Here is a 21,899-nt window from a genome sequence, read left to right as displayed (position 1 = left end):
AAACTCATAAAGTTTCTAGGTCCTAGCCACAAAAACATATAAAAAACATGAACCAAATAGGCCTTAAATTGGTTGTTGAATCTAAGACTTGGCTTTGACAATTGAGTGTCAACACACTTAACCAATTTTCATAGAAAAGCCGAGTACACTATATATGCCAAGCTACAATGTATGCTGAGCTAGATAGAACTACGATAGGTGTCGAGTCAACTTCATGTGCCAAGAAATCTTAGGTGCCGAGTGAAGATCAACTGTCGAGCATGATACAGGTGCCAAGTCACAATTGATGTCGAGCAAGCCAGAATGTTGCATGTGCCGAGCAAGCCAGAATGCTACATGTACAGAGAAAAATAGAATTGCTATAAGTGTCGAGTGAGCCAATTTTTCTATATAAGCCGAGCATCAAAGGTAACAAGTGCTGAGTAACACAGATTGGACATAGTTGTTTGTAATTGCACAAATACCTATGTAAACCATTTTTGAGCTGACATAGAAGAATCTCAAACGATATTAAGGATAAGAATGGATCTTTTATATTTCCTATGCAATCAACATGCAACCAATAAGAAAAGTGCAAGGAATGAGCGGAAAATAAAATATTTAATATGGATCATAGATTCATACCTAACCCTAAGTCTTTGAAATCCTTAAAAGGAGGATGAAACCCCATTGTATGTGTGGATGAGAGTAGTGTATGGGTAAACTATAGCAAAATTCAGAGGGAAGTGTGAAAAGACTTAGAGGAATAGATCAACATTGCATATTCAGTTGATCAGAACTGAGCAAGGGCATCAAATAGATATCAGATCTTAGAGGATCAAGATTAGAGAGAGTAGACCAAGTGCTTGAATTCAGCAATTAAGGATTGTAAGCTATCAGCTTTATTAATCTAATACTCTCTAGCAATTGTATTAAAAAGAAAATCCTATGTTGATAGGTTAGCTTAATAGCTAGGTTGTAGAACCTTTGACAAGGTGATAAAATCCTTTAACAAGGTGACACTTCATGTAAAGTGTTTCTAAACCCTTTAGATAGGTCACTATTGATACAATGTAAAGTATTTAATAGGGTAGGCCTTTAACAGGGCAGACCATTAGAAGTGGTCAAACATTAGTACTACAGTGATATTTTGTGGGTATCATCCCCACCCCAATTTTACTTTCTCATTTTGGAGGGTTTCTGGGTTACCAAATTTGGTGTTATGTGTTTTGATGCATGTGTTTACTTTATGCTTAATTGATATGTTTACATGCATGCAATTTATTTTTAGTTAAAATTTTTTAAGGTAAAAGTGTGATACTTCTGATTCACCCCCCCTCTTAGAAGTATTCTTCCCATTTGATTATTTCAACAATTGGTATCAGAGCTTGGTTCTCACAAGATGGAGCCTTACAGCTTGGAGAAAAGATCTGGAAATGGAAGTCTACAAGCTTGGGAAGATCATAGAAAATTAGGAAATTGACATACAACTTGCTTTACATGCTTTCAAAGAAGCTAGAGGAGAATTGAGAAAATCCTTAAAAAGAAGGAAAGAGATTGCCATAGCTGAGAATGACACACAGTACAAGGAGATTGACACCTCAAATCTATTTTCAAATGGAGATTCCAAAGAGTTTGATGAAGTAATAGTAGACCTAATGGAGAATAATAGAGCTGAAGTAGAAGAAATCATAATACTCAAGCTTGAACAAGAATTACAAGCTATAATGCTTTGTGAAGTGACTGAACAAAAGAAAAGAGTCATTGAAGACAAGGCTATGCTAGAAGATGACAAGAGAAATCTTACCAATAGACTGGAGGAAAAGACAATTGAGTTTGAAATAATCTCAAGCATGTAGTTGGACACCTTAAGTCAGATGATGAATGCACATCATGAACTAAATGTTAAGGATATTGAGATCTTTACACTAAAGATACAAAATGAACAACTGCAAAATGACCTAAAAAGAAAAAAGAAGATTGTAGAGAGATTCAACAAACCCAATGAGGCCATCAAGTACTTTGAGCAGCTATTAAAATCACCAAGTACCAGTAATGATACTTCAAGACTTGGTTACATTAGCACTGAACAAGGAAAGTCCTCCAAAACTAAAAAAGAAAGGAGTAAGAAAGGTAAGAACACTAAACCTACTTGTCATTTCTGTGGTAAAATGGGACATACTTCTAATGTATGTAGGAGCAAGAATGCCCATCAGCATGGTAAGCCTAAGAAGCCAAGCTACTATCACAAGTGAAAAAAGCATGGCCATCAAGCATATGAATGTAGGACTAGGACTATCAGAACACCAAGATTTGAAGGTCACTACTACAATTACAAGAAGTATGGACATAGAGCTTTTGAGTGCAGATCAAAGCCTATGTGGACATCAAATCAAGCAAAAAGAGAAGTTAACCATGGTCATCACTGCAATTGGGACTATAAAACAGGTATAGCTATTATTATATTAGGAATATGGACACATTCCTAAAAACTACATAAGGACACATTTTAAGGGGAACTACAGCAGATGGTTAAGTCAAACCACATGTTTCAGTTGCTTGAAGACTGGTCATATAAATAGGAATTGCCCAAGAAATTCAAAGGCACCCAAGTTAGAAGTCAACAAAGGAAAAGGGAAGGTAGATGTTGAACATATTAGATGAAAAATGAACAAGACTTGGAAAAAGAAAGATAAGTGTAGCTCATCAAATGAAGGGATCACTTCACCTAATAGGTCAAGTGGTTGCACTTCATCCAACTAAGAAAAAGAAGGCACGAGGGACTAATTTATAAAGCTTTATCATATATCAGTCCCCAAATAAGATAGTACTAAAAAGAAGAGATCATCATGATTAGAGATGCAAAAGTTGAAATTCAAAGTTTTCACCAGTGTTTCCGTGTTGTCCTTGGATGCCGAGCAAATCTCAGTATATGTCGAGCTGCTAGTAGAAGCTGAGTGACTGGTCATAGCGAAGTTGGTAATGGAAGTTGAGTAAAGAGGGAATCAAGTTGGAGCCAAGTGATGGAAACTCAATGGAAGCCAAGTTATACTGAAATCCTTAAGGAGCCGAGTGCATAGGACTAAGCATTTCATGCTATGTTTTGAAGGGTATAAGGTTTCTTTTTCAATCATTTCTCATCATTTCAAACATAGAGAAAAAATGAGAAGAGCACAGAAGTGATTGGCGAATAGAAATTGAAGCTTTTGCATGGATTTCAACAAAGATCAAGCACTATTTTCATCGATCTAAGGTATTCCTCAAGTGTTGAGTTGCGTAGTTATAAAGTTTGATATCTTTGAAACCCTAGATTTGCAATATGGATTCTCGTTCTAAAAATCCCAAGGAAAAGGAAAGTTTCGAGGTTTAGTTAGTTAGTAATGAGGTTAAACAACAAGATTTTAGGCCAATTCCAGAAGTTTCGTATAAAATGACCCTTTCGGTGCATTATCCATGATTCTACCAAAAGTCATAATGGTGCAAGATGTTAGGAAATGTTACAATTGCAGGGTAGGAGAAATAGGAGACTTGGAGATTTTTCAAGCATATGATAAACTGTGTGAAAATTGAGTGCTTAAGGAAGAATTTCAAATAGTTGAGAAGAAGGGTTTAACCCATGCCCTTGTTTTCCCCACAGTTTTTAAAATTGAATGGATAAGAATTGTCCTAAGCAGAATACATAATGGTTGTCTATGGCTAGAAGGAGGACTCATCAAGATAACAAAGAGAATCATGCATAGGTTTACATGTTTTCCAACCCTAGATCGGCACAAGACCCTATGAAGTGACTCAAAGGAAGCTATTGAAAAGAACACTGAGGAAAAATGGAACAAAAGAGGCATGACTATCAACACAATCATAGATCCTCTTCTAGACTTTGTAGTAAGAATCATATCTCATAATTTTTATCAATCAAGAAGATTGAATAGTGTTCCATGCATTGCTATGGATGTGGCCTATAAAATTGTCAAGAAAGATCATTCATATGATCTAGCAGAATTGTTATTTCAATAGATCATGGAGAATCTGGGAGCAAGAAGAAGATCAAAAGGTGCTCAATGCAAGTTTGGATCAATTTTGATCTGTATATTTTTCTATGTTTTGGAAGAATTTCTCTCTTTTGGCAAAGTAAACTAGAAATCAGATAAGTTAGCCATGACTCAAATCAATGAGTACATTGAGCAAATGAGAGACAACTTTGACTCCCTAATGATAAGTTACCTTGAGGATTTCAAGAAATCCATGAAGTAAATAATGAGGATGCCAATTTCTCTAATAGAACAACACATTAATGATATATGTTTCTTAGTTGATATTGATTATACTTATATCCAAGAAGCAATTCTAAGAACTAGATGGCTAAGACCTCTAGGATATGAGCTAAACATTGATGAAGCATCAACAACAATCACAACATTACTTGTAGAAGAAATTGATAAGGAGGCACCACATTTTGGGACATATGATGTGGTGAGATCCAAGGTAGACATGGAGTTGAAGATTGCCTCCACCTTAAAGAAGAAATACAAGCTTGTGAAGAAGCTTAAGGCAAATTTTGGAGAAGGAACAATAGGAGAAGTAGAAGATGAAGGTGCTAAAGCTGAGGAAGAGGAAGAAGATGATGATGATGAAGAGGAACATCAACCTCTTGTATTAACACAAGGATTAGGTGAAGTTAAAGAAGAAGAAGAAGGTGCTAAGGAAGAAGAAGCCAAGGAAGCACTAGCTCAAGAGCCCTAGAAGAGAAAAGCCAAAGCTCAAATGACAACCTAGCCTAAAACAAAGAAGGGTACAAAGACAACTCAAGCCAAGCCAACAATACCAGTAACAAGAGCCACCACAAGAGCTTCAACTCAAAAGGCCAAGGAACGAGAAAAAGAGAAGAAGAAGGCTACTGAACAGACTAGTCCTATGTAGAAGAAACCAAAGAGAAAATATGTTGCACAACTAGAGTCAGATGATGAAGAAAGGACAAAATCTGAAGATATCAACCAATTTGGAGTGGTAAGCCATGCTCCTAAGTCTAGCATTGATAAAATTTGTGATAATGTTAGAAAGAATGCAGATTTTTCTAGATTGAAAAATGTTGATTTTAAGAAACTAAGTAGAGAGGATCATAATAAAGTAGAAGAATTAGTATATGCCATGATGGTGGAATTTAAGAACACTCCTCTTGAATTAGACAATACAATGCCCAAGGAATTATATGAAATTGTTGAAAATAAGTGGAATTATTGTGTAAAGATGGAAAAGGAGATAAGAGAATCCACACTGGCACAAGTGATGCCAAAATTAAGTAAAGGACAAATTACTAAGGAAAATAAGAAACATGGGAGCAAGTTTGCACCAAAATATAGAGCCTTCAACATCTTGCAAAATAAAGTTGAAGAAGTTGTCAATAAATCAACAAGAATGTGGAAGTTAATATATGGCTTAACTACTGTCAAGGATGGAGAAGAAGATCCCTTTGAGGGACAAAACACTAAAAAGGAAAAAGATGCAAATAAGGCTGAGGCCAGCAAGGAAGAAGAAGAAAGAGAATAGGAAAAGGATGAAGGAGAAAAAGAGGCAAAAAAAGAAATAGTGGAGGAGCTAACAAAAAAAGAAAAAGAAATGGCAATAGCTGAAGAAGAGTAGAAAACTAAACAAGATGTACAAGATGCACAATTACCACCTCCTAGTCCTCCACACACAACACTTGTAGTTATAGTCATTGTAAAGGATGTTCTTGACACTTCTGCTCAAAACATCAACCCTTTAACTATAGAGGATCTCAAGAAGATCCTTCACCAATCAAAACTACAAGCACAACTATGCACAAATCCAGTATTGGTGAGTGTTGATGAGCTATAGAAATTTGTAGCAACAATAATAAGGGAGAAGGAAACCACACAAGCAACATCAGCATAGCCTCCCACAGATTAACCTAAAGAGCAAGAGGTACAAGACAAAATTGCTAAGGTTGATTCTATAAAAAAGACGACAACTACTATTGAGGAGCCTAGAAAAGAACCAATAGGACAACATGTTCCTGTAGCACAAACCCTAGGTGCACCTTCTCAAATTTTCATAATTAACCAAGGCTGTAGACAAGAGGAGAAAGAAGTGGAGAAAACCCCTAAGGAGCAGGAGGCAATACAAACATTGATAAACTTGCCTACCTCAGGGACTCCTTAGAAACAACTGAGAACTGATGTAATGCCACTGCAAATCTCCACACTAGGCTCGAGCACTACCAAGATTACAAGGGTACTTCACTATGGAGATCCTACTCTTGATGAAGAAATAGTCATACCAAGCTATGACTCAAAGACAATGAACCTGAAACAGATATATGAAGTGCAAGAGGCACTAGAAAAGAGGAAAAGACAAGAGATACTCAGAAATGAGTATAAGCAGAAGCAAGCACTGGTAGAAATAAAAGAAATATTTCTTGATGCATTCAACTTGTAGACACTTGATGAAACCAAGCCTATACTAGAACAATTGACAGATATTGTAGAACATGTGACTAATGAAGACCAAGAAACCAATGTGAAACTCATGGAATGGTCTGAGAAGAAGTTCCAAAGAAAAGTTAATGAGAAAATATCTAGTGAAATAGCACTGTCCTAGGTTGAATTGGTGAAGAAGATTGACAAAGTGAGAAAGGTACTTGAGAATATATTATCATTGTACAAAAAGTTGTGTGATTTCTCATACTTCACATAGGAGACAAGCCAAAGAATAATGAGCTCGGAGAGAAATATAAATATTTTTAGCACTCAACTGCCAAATGATCCAGCTCAAAGTGAGAAGCATTTTTCTCAAACACTTCAGACTTAAAAAGAATTAGCTATGTTGATAGCTGAAGAGGCCAATATCAAGGCCAACTGATGCAGATACAATCTTCCATAGCCCCACACTTGGAAGTACTCCATAAAGAACAAGAATATGCAGAGAATGTTCTCAAGAAAGATCCTAATCTTTCTACTTTGGAAGGACTTGTTCATCTTGCAGTAGAGATAGCTATCCAACATAAATCATTAGAAACTACTTTGGAAAACTGGGATGCATCTCTCAAGATGATTATGGAGGTCAATAAAACATTTTTGGCACAATATGGTCTTAATCCATAGAACTCTTTGACATAAGTATCAAAAAGGGCGAGATAAAGTAAAGGGGGGGAAATAATTGAGAAGGAGATATAATGTTTTAAGGGAGTTATAAATAAGATTGGAAGAATACACAGATATAGATTACAGGGTACACAGATACATTAGCTCAAGGGGAGCACAATAATTTTTGGTTATAGTTACAGGAATACATTAGCTCAGGGGGAGCTACAAAAATTTTGAGGTATATATATAGTTTTAATAGAATTTTCAAAAGTTTTGAAGATTTGTATATCTGTCGAACTGTATGCATATTTTACTCAAGAAAATTAGACTTTGATATATTATTAAGTGTTTTTGACAGTCATGTCAAAGGAGGAGATTATTGAATCTAAGACTTGGCTTTGACAATTGAGTGTCAACACACTTAACCAATTTTCATAGAAAATTCGAGTACACTATATATGTCAAGCTTCAATGTATCTCAAGCTAGACAAAACTACAGCATGTGCCGAGTGAACTTAATTTGCTGAGGAATCTTCAGGTGCTGAGTGAAGATCAAGTTCCAAGCATGATATAGCTGTTGAGTGATCTATATGTGCCGAGTCACAATTGATGTCGAGCAAGCTAGAATGCTACATGTACAGAGCAAACCAGAATGCTACATGTGCTGAGCAAAACATAATTGCTATAAGTGCTAAGTGAGCCATTTTTTCTATATAAGGCAAGCATCAGAGGTAACAAGTGCCGAGTAACACAGATTGGACATAGTTGTTTGTAATTACACAAATACCTATGTAAACTATTTTTTGAGCTTAAATAGAAGAATCTTGAAGGATATCAAGGATAAGAATAGAGCTTTTATATTTCCTATGCAAGCAACATGCAGCCAATAAGAAAAGTGCAAGCAATGAGCAGGAAATAAAAGATTTAATATGGATCGTGGATTCATACCTAACCCTAAGTCTTGAAAATCCTTAAAAGGAGGATGAAACCCCATTGTATGCATGGATGAGAGTAATGTATGGGTAAACTATAGTGAAATTCAAAGGGAAGTGTGAAAAGACTTAGAGGAACAGATCAACATTGCGTATTCTGTTGATTAGAACTGAGCAAGGGCATTGAATAGATATCAGATCTCAGAGTATCAAGATTAGAGAGAGTAGATCACGTTATTGAATTCAACAATTAAGGATTGTAAGATATTAGGTTTATTAATCTAATACTCTCTAGCAATTGTATTAGAAAGAAAATCCTATGTTGATAGGTTAGCTTAACAGCTAGGTTGTAGAACCTTTGACAAGGTGATAAAATCCTTTAACAAGGTGACACTTCATGTAAAGTGTTTGTAAATCCTTTAGATAGGTCACTATTGATATAGTGTAAAGCCTTTAACAGGGTAGACCATCAGAAGTGGTCAAACATTATTGCTACAGTGATATTTTGTGGGTATCATCCCCACCCCAGTTTTACCTTCTCATTTTGGAGGGTTTTTGTGTTACCAAATTTGGTGTTATGTGTTTTGATGCATGTGTTTACTTTATGCTTAATTGATATGTTTACATACATGCAATTTATTTTCAGTTAAAAGTTTTTAAGGTAAAAGTGTGATACTTTTGATTCACCCCCCCTCTTAGAAGTATTCTTCCCATTTGATTATTCCAACATTGGCCTCATCATCTCCCCCCCAACTTTTTCCTTTGTTGGTCATCAAGAAAACATGAAATTCTTGACCCTGACTATCATTTTATAAATTGTAGTTGTTTTCAATCCCACACGTCCTTCTGTCAAGCTTTACTAAAAACCTTTTGTTTCCCTATATTTTTCCCATCTCCTTACCTGTCCTTCCATATCATAATCATCCAAATTTTCTATATTTTTTAACAAGGGAGAAATAAGCATGGGTGGCTATAAGATGAGAGGAATCTATGAACTTTGTCTAACTCTACCTAATGTAATGTACCAAGGGGCTCTTTTGTTTGCCATGATAAAATTAAGGGGTGAGTGTGGCTCTTTATTTCTTAGCTCCTTAGGCATGCTTTCCCATCACCACTATATTTCATTCATAGCCTCAAGCAGCTCGGTCTCAAAAATTTCAACATCCATCAAATGCTACATCTCTGAGGGGATAAATTGAATGACTTTCTATGTCTAATGGAGTAATTTTCAACCAGTCATAATAATAAATTTTGGGATCTTGAGCTTTTGGCCTTAGGTAAAGGGGAATTTCTTCCTCTAATTCCCTATAGGATTTAGCCCATGATTCCCTACTTATCTCATTCTATATCCAAGACATCAAGGCTATCAACTGAATATCTCCAACATATTACAAAGGATTCCATTCTCTATTATTGGGTACTACAAAGTTATGAAGAAAAATCTCACACAAAAAATTATGTATGACTATAGGAGAGCTATGAAAATCTTGGGGATATTCAAGGGGTTCAACCAAAGATGGAGACTTATCACTCATTAAACAAGTCCTTTGATAATTCAAGAGTTGTTCTTTAAGAAATAATGCATACACATGAGATGGGGAATGATAAATCATTAGTTTAGGTATCATTGAAGTTACCTTAGTAATCTTTGTGCGTAGTTGCTCCACTTCTTTTACCTTTTCCAAAAGACAATTACCATGAATGGCTTGATTTAAACTTTTCTTTTTCTGCCTCCACTACTCTCTTTCAAAAGTTAATTGATTGGATAATTGAGAAATAATAGAGCGTAATGATCTAGAATGAGCGGTACTTGACATGGTATTCTCATTAGGATCTTCTCTTGCTACATTTAAGATGAAAGTCTCATCATTAACTAAAATTTCAACCTCTAGAGGGTTTGTCTCTTAGGATTGTCAAACTGCTAAGTAGCTATAGCTAGCACATCTAGACCTTGTTTAAGTATTTGTTCTGCCACTTCATTCACAAAGCTCATATCAACTCAAAAATCCTCTTCAAAAACTTTCTTCTCGATGCTATAGGAGGTGATTATGGTATATATTCTTCCATGGTGAAGTTTACTTCTAACACATTGTCATTTTCTAAGTCAATAGGGTCATTAAATAATTGGGGTCCACTTGAGGATGAACTCTTCCTCTGAAACCCACAGTCTTGTTCATCAGAGCTAGAATCATCTTCAATCACTATCTGCTCTTCACCCTTTTTATCTATAGAGGGTTTCTCTTTTTCAATCTAAGGTGGTGAATTATACAAGTCTTGTTGACTATCACTAGGTTTAGTCATTCCTTTCTCAAGTGGCTCAAAACACTCAAGATTAACTATTGACCCAGTTTGTGGTTCATTTGCAGATAGATTATGTTTTTCTCTATGGCTTCTCCTTACTGGGTTTTTTTTTTAGCAAGCATTTTCCACTTTTAAGAAGGGTCTGAGGCTACAAGAACTTTTTCCTTTGTCTTTTGACAAGAACTGGAGGGAATTTTTCTTTCTTCTTGTTCTTTTCTCAGAGAAGCCCTAGTTTTTATAGACAAGGGTGTGGTCTTTTCTTCAAAGAATTTGACTTTCTTCTTGCCCTTAGCTTGGTCTAATCTAGACACAGAGGCTCTAAGAGAACTTTTAGGGTTTTATGCCTAGAACTTCTAGAATTTCATGAGGAAGATATTGATTCCATTTTTTCAATTATTTTTCTAATCCCATGTTCAGTGTGAATCCATTTTCCTACTTTCTACCCTATAAGACTTAGGATTTCGTTTTTAAATTCTCCTAAAAGAAAATTTTCCCATGACATATTTGTTTGTTCTCTTAATGTCTTTTCCACTATTATCTTAATCAAAAAATGGTGAGCAATGATGTTGATCTTACCTTCTTGCATGAGTGATGCCCTCTTCTTCAGAATATGGAATAGAAAGTTGAGAACATTCACCAGTCAGTTATCATGGCATAAGAAACTTAAAAACTTGAAATGAAAAGAATGCAAAAATGTTTTCCAACCTTCACAAGTAAAATATTTTATGATAAATATTACAAAATCCCTGTAAGGGTCTGGTAGTGAAAAACTATTCATACCTTGTTTCTTGTCAACTTCCAATGGTGGTTCTGTATGTGATGTAAACTAAACTCTAGCAGTTGTGGGATCAATTTTTTTTTGAAAATTCTTCCCCACTCCTACGAAAACCCCATGAATCTTGCTACAATTTCTTGAGTGAATGGAAACCTCAACCCCTTGACCATATCTAAATCATTATTCAATCTGCTCAAAAATTGAGAAGCCACTTCACCATCCCAGATGATAAGCTTTTGAATGTAGTCAAGCCAACCCCTAGATTGAAAATGTGACATGCATGCTTGGTCACTTAACAAGACATTATGGATTGTAAATTCATGTTGAACCAAACCTCCTCCCATCTTCTCAAAGTACCAAGACACATGAAAAACAAATAAAATCACAACACAAGATGAAATTTAAAGTCCCAACAAGGAATTGTAGCAGAGAAATTTCAAAATGTGGAATCAACAAAGGAAATAGTCACAGGAGAAATAAAAAGCTTCTTAGAGTTAAGCCCTTATGAAAACATAATTGCAAATCTTCCACATATCACAAGTTAATTCCTCATAATTATCTCTTCAAATTTCTCATACCACCCACCTTAGCAAATAATATGCAAAATAAATAATTCCGTTAAAGTTGTCACATCATTTGTGAGAATGGAAATGTGGCAAGATTTTGTGAAAATTTGTGAACGTACAAATTTGGATGCGAAAGTGAAGATTTGGCAAGATTTAAAAGAATAGCATATACAATATTTATAGTTACATAAAATAAAAAAGAATAATACCTCTCCCCGCAACTTAATTGAGAAATTGGTCCCTCGATTGCAAGATTTAAAAGAATAGCATATACAATATTTATAGTCACATAAAATAAAAAAGAATAATACCTCTCCCCCCAACTTAATTTTCCATGTAGTCCTATAAGACCATAGTGCTTCAAGAAGTTTTTTTGCCCAATCCTTATTATAAATTGACACTATTTTGGTAAGGATTGCTTCAAGCTCCATGTTAGTTACCTCTACCTGGCCATTGGCTTGTGGATGTAGGGAGAAGATTTGCCATGCCTAATTTTATATTCTTCCATCAAGGAAATTATAAGATTTGAAGTGAATTGAGAACCTTGATCAAATACTAATTCTCTAGGGACACCAAATCTTGTGAAAATATATTCATATTAAAATATAGTAACATTTTTATCCCTAGGGTGTTTCATAGGCTTGGCTTCTACCCACTTGGTGACATAATTAGTACAAACTAGAATATAATATTTACCTTGTGAAGTAGGTTTAATAGGATGAGCAAAGTCAATTCCCCATTTTTAAAAGGGTGTTACAATAACTTGTGGTTGCAAGGGCATCTCATTTGATTTAGTAGGCCTCCCCATTCTTTGGCATCTATCACATTTCTTGGTGTACTTGGCTACATCCTATGAAGAGTTGGTTGATAGTATCTTGTGGTCAATATTTTGAATGTTGTTCTTTTGATGGAAAAATGACCTCCACATGGTTCATCATGACATGCCTGAAGGATATCATAAGTTTCATCCTCTCTTACACATCTACCCATCACTTGATTATGGCCGAAGTAAAACATAAATCTAGCAATCCAAGAAAAGTTAAAGCTTTTATCTGCTAACAATTTTCTTTGCTTGAGAAAAAAGTGAGATTGTGTCCAACTTGGGGTGAGGTAATTTGTAATGTCAACATACCATGGATTTTTTGTTGATAGTAGAAAAATATTCTCATTTGGAAAACTATCAAAAACTATCATCAATGACTATAGGATCATCAAGAACATGTAAACAAGATAGAAAGTCAACTACTACATTGGCTTTTCTAGGTTTTTTCACAATGGTGATATAAAATTCTTGTATAAGAAGCAACCATCTAGCCAATTTCCCTAATATGGTAGGTTTATTCATCAAGTATTTAATATATGAATAGTTAGTATGGACAAATATCTCATAAACAATAATATAATGTCTGAACTTATTCAATACATGAATATCTACAAGCAATTCCTTTTCTATCATAGTATAAATAAATTCTTCTCCATGAATAATTTTACTAATAAAATAAATGGCATGCTCTACTACTCCTTTTTGGCCAAACACTGCTTCCATGGCATAGTCAGAGGCATCTATGTGAATATGAAATGGAAAGCCCTAGTTAGAACCTCTCAATACTGGTGCTTTTGTTAGAACTTCCTTAATTTGTATGAAAGAGTTATTACAATTGGAATCCTAGGAGAATTCATAATCCTTTTTCAACAAGTTGTAGAGAGGTGTTGCAATTTTATTGAAATCCTTGATAAATCTTATATAATAACCAACATATCTAAGAAACCTTCTCACATCCATCTACTTTTCAGGTGTAGGAAAAGTTTTGATTACCTTAATGTTTGCTAGATCTACCTAAATGCCTTATGATGAAATTAAATGACCGAATACAATATTTTCCTCCATCATCATGAAATATTTCTCACTATTTAGAGAAAGATTGAAGTCTTGGCATATTTTGAGGGCCTTCTCCAAATTGATTTTAGCTTCTTCAAAAGTAGTCCCTTAGGCAATGAAATCATCCATATATATTTCCATACATTCAATAGATATGTTACAAAATATATTGATAACAACTCTTTGGAATGTAGTTGGTACATTATACAAGCCAAAAGGTAAGGCTGAGTATGCAAAAGTTTGCCATGGGCATGTAAAGGTGGTTTTGGTAAGATTGAGTATGCAAAATTTTGCCATGGGCATGTAAAGGTGGTTTTCACCTGGTCCTTTGGACCTATTTGGATTTGATTATGATCACTAAAACAATCTAGGAAAGAAAAAATCTTTTTTCTAGCTAAATTATCAAGAACTTGATCTATAAATGGCAATGAAAAATGGTATTTCTTAGTGGCTAAATTTTGTTCTCTATAATCTACACAAGCTCTTTATTTTCCTCCTTTCTTTAGCACTATGACTAAAGGGGAGACCCACTAAATATCAAAGATTGGGTAGATAAAACCATTAGTTTTCAATTTTCGCAATTCAATCTTAACTATGTCTCTTAAGACATGATTAACTCTCCTTTGAGGTTGTCTCATAGGCTTATATTCTAGGCTAACATAAATCCTATGAGTACAAAGCTTAGTATCCAATCCCTTCATATCTGTATGACCCTAGGCAAATGCTTTTTGATTCTCTATGGTAGCTTTGATATACTTTTCTGGTGTAAAGGTGACAAACACTACTAACATTCAGTTCTTTTCCTGGGCTAACCTCAATCTTAATTTCTCTTTCCATCATAGATATTTGAACAATTGGAGGAGAACAAATCTCATTGGGTAGCAATGAATGAAGGAATTGGGAGGATGATGAGTATTGAGGTGCATTTGGAGGTGGAAAAATAGTTTCCAAGGTCCTGTTGTGAACACAAATGAGAATCTACTCCACATTCATTTGTGATAATGGATGAGATAACATCATCTTCTTCTTGAGGGGATACAAATGGATCTCTAGTTATCATCATAAGCTGATGGATTGAATTGAGTTCTAGCTCATCATCTCCTAAATTAGGCCAAACTACTTGATCATCTTGTAATAGAGCTTAATAATGGAACTACAAACAAGCTGTAAAATGGTTGGCATTTCTCTAAGGTCAATAATATGCAAGTGAGAGAAGACTTCCTTTGTCATTACATTGATAGATGCTCCTAAATCAACCAAGGAATTTTGTACTTAAATTCCATGAAAAGTGGCAGTAACTATAGGACTCCTAGGGTTAGAGTATTTAGGTACTATTAAATTCTCTAACATATGGTTAGACAATTATCCTAATCTACATTAATAGTTTTAAGATCTTTTCTCTTTCTCCTTGGTTGTTTTATTCAAGCTTCTTTAATGGCGTTAGTGTAAACAATAACTTCTTTTATAGCATCTACTAACAATATTTTCATAGTCATATGCTTCAACTAGTTGAGAAAATTTGTTATAGCTTGGTTTTCATAAGCATAGATGGGTCTACTAGCCTTCAAGGTAATGGGGGATCTTTTGCTGTAAGAGAAGCTTATGGAGTGGGAACATCTATCTTTTCAGCAGGAGGATCTTCAACCTCTATGATTATAGGACCTTGAGGTGAAGAGAGAGTGGTTCTTGACCTTAAATGGATATCATTCAAAGAGATAACATAACTTTGTTGCTAAGCTAGTGGCTTGCTATTATTAGGATTAGGATTAGACAGAGCTAATTGTTGGATTTTCTTAGGCAGATTGTTATTGGCTATAGGAGGAGGCAATATTGTCTTTAGTTGAGGTGTTGGCATTAAGGCTTGTTGATTAGGTTGGTTAAAATACTGTTGAGGTTGTTTCCAACCTTGCTAAGGTTATTGCCAACCTTTTTGAGGTTGTTATGAATTTTTACTCCCATTAATACCTTGGGAACCTATATTTTGGTAAATATTCCATTGACTATTGTTTTGATTAGGTACAAGAGGGTTTGAAGGGGACCCAAAACCCCAAGCAAAAAAAAAACAAAGTCAAAAACTAGTTTTATAGGAACTAGTAATGTAGAGCTTCAAAGTAAAATTTGAAGCCTAGTTTTACATAGACTAGCAACCAACATGATTCAAAAAAAAAAAAAGGGGCCAAAAGACCCAAAAAAATAAAGACAAGAACTTAAACTAGGTCTTTAATAGCTCTAGTGATAGAAGAGCCAAAGGAAACAACCAAGATTTGAGAGAGTCATGAATGCTCTTCATATGAATTTGGAGGTTAGCTTTCTTCGTACTTTGTTTGGTGTTCCTGCTGGGACCACCAGTCAGGATTAGAACATGACTAGTCAAAGTTGCTTCATCTAGATAGGCTTTCCCTATTGATGTAGCATTAGCCAGGATAGATGAAGTAACACCTTGTATTCCCATTTCACTATCCTTTATCAATTTTTTTAGGGATGCTTCATACTCCTGAAGTTTAGTTGGGATGTTACCAACCAGAGCTTCTAGCTTCGTCCACTTCTTGCTTTTGTCATCCAGCTTCTCCTATAAACTTAGGGACTTTTCCTACAAGGAAGAAACATAAACGTGGAGTTTTTTTTATTTCATTGTACATCCAATTGTCCAGATCCATCCCAATATTATCTCTATTTTTGGCTTTGTTCAAAAATTACAATACATTGTCATAATCTTTTAAATCCTAGCTTTCCTCAAAAACTACAATCTGTTGAGGATTTTCCTTGAATTGCTAGGTGAGGGCAGTGGGCATACTAGGATTGATATCATCATGGCCACTATTGGCTAGAGAAGTATCAAATATGAGCTAACAAAGTGGTTACCTTGAATTTTGTGAACTATTTGGAGGATAAGGATGATGAGCTAATGGCATAGAATTCTATGTAAATCATTTTAGGGCGAATTCAAAAGGATTATTCAAGAAATTTCTAGAGGAAACAAAATATGGGTTAGATACAATGAATCCTACCTTATCCATACAAATTGAAATTAAAGAATGGAAGAATCAAGTAGGAAAAGGAACTCCAAGACTTCTATTTAAAGAGTCACAAACCAAGAAGCAAATGCTACTGATGCTTTTATTACTGAAGTGCCAAATTGCAAAGTGGTTAGAAGGGTGGCAAGGAGAAGACATCTAGGTGAAGGAAGAGCAAAAACTCTCTATTTCTACAAGTGGTCAAGAAGAGATGATTGCACTAGTACATTGAACATGGAGACTCAAGGAGGCTAAGCTTGAAAGGAGGCCAAGCTATCAGGAGTTGCAATGATTGAAGGCCAGACAATGAGAAGAGTTGAAGAGTGATTTGAGATCTGCAAGTTTAGTTGTATGTTGTAATCAGGTCAAAATCCCTAATTGTTACTCTCTAGAAATTGTATTAGTTAGGATATAAGTGAAAATCCTATGGGCTTAGGTTGGCCTAACAACCATATGTAAATCCTTTAACTGGGTGGCATTCTAAGTGAATGTTCAAAAGTCCTCTAACTAGGCCCACTTCTAACAGGGTGGTTAAATCCTCTAACAAGGTCACATTTGATAGTGTGTTGTAAGCCTTTAATAGGGAAAGCCTTTCATAGGGCATCACTTTAGAAGAGTGAGAATTGAGTATCATGTTACTAGTGGTTTTTCCCAAATTGGGTTTCCACATAAATCATTGTGTTATGTGTTGATCTTTTATATGTTATGCTTGCATGTTGATTTAGAGTAACTTGCTGATTAAAAAAGTTAAAGCTTGGATGAATGAATGGTTGATTGGGCTCACTACATTCAGTAAGAAGAGTTTGAATAGGACATTTGGACCTAGAATAACTAATTCACCACCCCCCCCCCCCCCCCCCAATTTATTCTAAAGCATTTCTAACAATTGATATCAAAGCCATCTGTTGATTTAGTTTCAAGGTACTAGAAGCAGGAAGATCAAGATGTCCAAGAGAGAAGTTCACAAGCTCAACAAAGACATCTTTGTTGCATGATAGAGTTTGATGAAATTACACCTTGGATCAATAGGTGACTATGCACAAACCTCAATTGGAACAGAAAACGTAAATCCAGTAGGACCTCTTATTGCAAATGATTTGAGAAAAAGGAAGGAGCAAAATCAAGCAATGCTAGAGATTGCCTCTACACTTAGCTATGCAGAATATGATGATATTAAAAATTATAACACTACATTCAAGATGTGGAAAACCCTAATAGATATTTATGGAGGAGATTAGAATGTCTAGATAGAAAAAAGAGAAAGCCTCAGAGGAAAGTTTGATGACATGAAAATGGAGGAAGGAGAAAATGCTACTCAATATGCTGCTAGAATAAAAGAAGTGGTAAGTGCAATAAGAAGTCTAGGTGGTCAATTGGAAGAAGAAACTATCATCAAAAAATACTTAAGAACTCTACTCCCTATCTATGCTATTAGATTTTTAGCCATCCAAGAGCTAAGGTGTGTACAAGGAAACACACTAACATTTGAAGGAATAGTGTTAAGACTTACTACATTTGAGTTATCCAATTTTGATAACTACAAACTTGAAAATCTTGAATCTTCTTTCAAGGCCAAGATGACAATAAAAGAAACTGAGGAGACATCAAGAAAGAATAGAAGAAAAAGAAAACATGTATCCAGTGATAGCAATGCAGATGAGGAAGATGTGGAACAATTGGAAGCACTACTGGCTAGGAGATTCCATAGAGGCAAAGGTAAATTCAAAGGTAAGATCGCTATTATATGTTTCAATTGCAATGAAGTAGGTCATATTGTTGCAAGGTGTACATAGAAGAACTACAAAGAAGGAAACAAGTACAAGAACAAGAGAGAAGATGATAGCAAAGATTACAAGGACAAAGGAAAAAGATGCTATATTGTTAAAGAAGATTCTGATGAGAATAATGATGAATTAGTTTTTGTGGTCATGAAGGATAAATCAGATAGAGATGAAGATGGAGCAACAACATTGGTTACCTATGTGAACAAGAATGACAAGTGGATCATAGATAGTGGATGCTCACATCATATGATAGGAGATAAAAGTAAGTTCATTACCTTTACTCAATATGATGGAAATAGTGTTAGATTTTGTAATGATGCTCCATGTTAAATCAAAGGAAAAGGTTCCATTAAACTCACAGAGAAAATTTCATGTGATAATGCATACTATTTTGAAGGATTGAACTACAACTTGTTGAGTGTATCATAGTTAGGAAATGTAGGTTGCAAAGTAGAGTTTGGAAACAAAATTGCCAAGATCTATGACATTGATGAAAATCTGATAGGAAAAGGTGAACAAACTAGGAGTAATTTGTTTTACCTAGATATGGAAGATGCATATTGTCTTGTTGTTAGACTTGATGATGTATGGTTGTGGCATAAAAGATTGTGTCATGTTAATTTTGATAATCTAATTAGCATCAGCAAGAAGAAGAAAGTTAGAGGGTTGCCCAAATTGAAGAAACTTGAAAACACAATGTGCAAACAATGTCAACTAGGGAAGATGACTAAGTCTAATTTCAAAAGTAAAACATACACTTCCAAAGAAGTACTAGAGTTAGTCCATACATACTTATGTGGTCTAATAGAAATGCAAAGCTACCTAGGAGACAAATACATAATGTTATTTGTAGATGACTATTCACTGATGATGACTACTATGTTTTTAAAGCAAAAATCTGATGCATTTCAAATGTTCAAGTGGTATTTGGCCAGAGTTGAGAAGGAAATAGGAAAGAATCTGAAATTCTTAAGGTTAGACAAAGGAGGTGAGTTTACATCAAAAGAGTTTGAAATATTCTGCAATGACAAAGACATCAACAGACAAACATCAGCACCAAGGACTCTGCCATAGAATGGTATTTCTGAAAGAAGGAACAGATTAGTGATTGACTATGCTATAATCTTGATGATGGAGAAAAATGTTGCTCTAAAATAGTGGAGAGAAGCTGTTAGTACTATTGTTTACACCTTGAATAGAGTCCAAGTTAAGAAAGGTACAAATGCGACACCTTTTGAACTATGGTATGATCACTAACCTAATGTAAAATATTTCAAAGTCTTTGGTTGTAAATGCTATATTCTTAAAGATACTAGAAATGAAATGTTTGATGCAAAAAGTGATGAAGGCATATTCCTTGGATACTCCACTAGAAGCAAAGCATATAAGTGTTTGAATACCAACACTAACAAGATTGTGGAGAATGGAAATGTAAATTTTGATGAGCATGCAAAAGTTCAAGTTGACGAGTCCAAGAAATTAGAGGATTATAGATCCTTTGTATACTTCTATGAAGAAATGATTGTTGAAGATAATGCTACAAATCAAGTTGGGAATCAATAACAAATTTCAGTATCAGCCGAGTCACAACCAATGAATGTCAAGCTGCAAAATGTAGAAAATGCACATTCTGATTCAAAAATAAGTATACATGAGAGAAGTGGTGAAGCACCAGATATAGAAGATCAAGATGACTTTGAAACTAAAGGATCAAACATGGAGAGAAGGATAGAACCAAGGTTAGCCAAATAGGTAAGAAGACATCACCCTACAGATCAAATTTTTGGTGACAAGGATGCTAAACCAATGACAAGGAATAGACTTAGGAATGAATCATGTCTATTGAGTAAGGTTGAACCCAAAATAGTGAAAGATCCACTACAAGATGATGACTGGTATAAAGCTATGGAAGAGGAGATAGATTAGATTAAGAAGAACAAAACGTGGACCCTAGTTCCTAGACCGGCTGATAAGAATGTAATTGGTACCAAATGGGTGTTTAGGAAAAAACTTGATGAGAATGGAGAGATAACAAGAAACAAAGCCGGATTAGTTTGTAAAGGCTATGCACAAGAAGAATGATTGGATTATGGGGAAACATTTTCCCCTATTGCAAGAATGGAAGGAGTAAGAACACTGCTTGCATATGCTGCATACAAAGGTTTCGAAGTCTACCAAATGGATGTCAAGTCTACATTTCTAAATGGTATACTAGAAGAGGAATTCTACATAGAAAAACTAAAGGGATTTGTTAATGACAAGAAAAAGGACATGGTTTGCAAACTGCACAAAGAACTTTATGGATTGAAACAAGCACCTAGAGCATGGTATGAGAGATTGCACAAATATCTTGTAAAGATAGGATTTGAGAGAATAGATGACAACAACAACTTGTATATCAAAGCTAAAAAAGGTAAAGGCATTTTGATATTAGAAATATTTGTTGATGATATAATATTTGGAGGAAAAGATGCTCTTTGCAAAGATTTTGCTGATCAAATGAAGCATGAATTTGAGATGTCAATATTTGGAAAAATCAAATTCTTTGTTGGATTGCAAGTGCATCAATTGAAGCATGTCATATTTGTGATCCAATCCAAATCCATCAAGGAGGTACTTAAGACATTTGGATTAGAAGATTCCAAACTAGTTAGCACACCAATGACAACATGACATAAGTTATCCAAAAATGATGAGTCTGCTGAAGTAAATCAGACATTGTATAGATCAATAATTGGAAAGTTGTAGTATGGTGTACATAGTAGACTAGACATTGCATTAGCTGTTGGAATAGTGGCAAGATTTTTTGCACATCTAAGAGAAAATCATTTAATGGTAGTTAGGAGAATACTGAGATATCTAAAAGGAATTGATGACTTTGGTCTATACTACAAGAGAATTGAAAAGTTTGAACTGAAAGCCTACACTGATGCAAATTGGGGAGGTAACATTTGTTGTGGTGTCCATAACACATGCCCCATTCCTTACTAAGAATGGGGACCCCCTACTTTTTTTGACTCTTGGACTCATAGTTCGGGAGTCGAGAGAAGAAAATTTGGTTAGAAGTTAGAATTTTAGAGTCAAAAAAACCAAAAAATCAAAACATTTTAAAAAAAATTTAAATAAAATTTAAATAAAAAAATTTAAATAAAAAATTTTAAAAATAAAAAATAAAAAATAAAAAAATTAAATAATTTTTTTTGTGTGCTGCACATGGAGGCTAGCGTGCACCGTCAATGGAGGCACGCCACACGCACGCCCTCCATGGAGGCACTGTGCACCACCAATGGAGGTGCACCATGTGCACGCCCCTCATGGAGGCACGCCACGTGCCGCGCGCTCCATGGAGGCACCGTGCATTGCATGTGCCCCTCATGGAGGTGTGCCACGCCCGCACCCCTCACGAAAGGTGCCGCGTGTGCCCCCTAGTGTGCGTGCCCAAATAAATAAAATAAAAGGTCTGAAATTTGTCTTTCAGAAGTGTTTGTCTTAATTAAGCATTTTCAAATCTACGGACTAATATTTTATTATTTGTGTAGGTAAAAAAGGTATCCTTAACTTGCTGGGAT

This window comes from Cupressus sempervirens, chromosome 10 (genome assembly GCF_028749045.1).
Source record: "Cupressus sempervirens isolate cs-2001-9-10 chromosome 10, ASM2874904v1, whole genome shotgun sequence".
Lineage (NCBI taxonomy): Eukaryota > Viridiplantae > Streptophyta > Pinopsida > Cupressales > Cupressaceae > Cupressus > Cupressus sempervirens.
Note: the sequence above shows the minus strand (reverse complement) of the source record.